General features: G+C 44.0%; 1 non-coding gene across 1 annotated transcript; it reads left to right on the top strand.

The window, feature by feature from the left end:
* Nucleotides 1-701: 701 nt before the first annotated feature.
* On the top strand, nt 702-773 carry TRNAQ-UUG (transfer RNA glutamine (anticodon UUG)). The gene has a single exon. It is a non-coding gene; the product is annotated as a tRNA-Gln (tRNA).
* The last annotated feature ends 213 nt before the right edge of the window (nt 774-986 follow it).

Here is a 986-nt window from a genome sequence, read left to right on the forward strand (position 1 = left end):
AATAATGATAACAAATGTTTAGTCTCCTTTTGTTTGAAGGGTAATGCAGCTGTAACCCACATACCTCATGGGTGTGGTTTCTAGCCCCTCTAGTGCCACCAAGATCACATGAGATTAATGAGTCTGCTGCAGCTTTAGCTAAGAGTCAGGTGGCTTTTAACTCATGCATTTAGCTCCTAGAGGTCCCAAGTTCAATCCTGCCAGCCAGCGAACAAGGTTTGTCAATGTTACACACACTCTACCACAAATATTCCATATACGGGCAGCTCATATCTTGCTAAGGGCTCCCAAGAATTGAGGAAGGGCTAGACTACATCCCATCCCTGGGCATATAGGGAAGCCACAAAGGGATTTTAATCTTAGCATCCCAACCCTATCCCCCATTTGCACAGCAATAGAGCAGTCCCTCAGCTCAAGACAGCACATGGATTGCTATCTTCTTGCAGCCCCAAAGAGGCACATCACCCCGTAGGGAACCAAAAGAGGTGGGAAGGAAGCAGAGGTATGGCTAGCCAGTTGTAGAGAGTGAGCCATGCTGCACCATGTACTTGTCCTGGGATAATAAATGTGGGATTTTACATTAACTGACCATAACACTGTAGGAGTCTTTTGTTTACACTTTATAGTAACATACCAAGGATAATGCATTATAAAACATTCATAGATGCTGAATAGATGTTTCAATAAAAGCTTCAGCAGCTGGTCCCATGGTGTAATGATGAGCACTCTGGACTTTGACTCCAGTGATCTGAGTTCAAATTTCAGTGGGACCATGGAGGATAACTCAGTGATTTGAGCATTAGCCTGCTAAAGCCAGGGTTGTAAATTCAATCCTTAAGAGGGCCATTTAGAGAACTAGGGTAAAAATCTGTCTGGGGAGTGATCCTTCTTTGAGCACAGGGTTGGATTAGATGACCTCCTGTGGTCCCTTCCAACCCTGATATTCTATAATTGTTAACAGATCAGTAGTCTGCTTAGAACCAGCA

Source organism: Chelonoidis abingdonii, chromosome 1 (assembly GCF_003597395.2).
Source record: "Chelonoidis abingdonii isolate Lonesome George chromosome 1, CheloAbing_2.0, whole genome shotgun sequence".
Lineage (NCBI taxonomy): Eukaryota > Metazoa > Chordata > Testudines > Testudinidae > Chelonoidis > Chelonoidis abingdonii.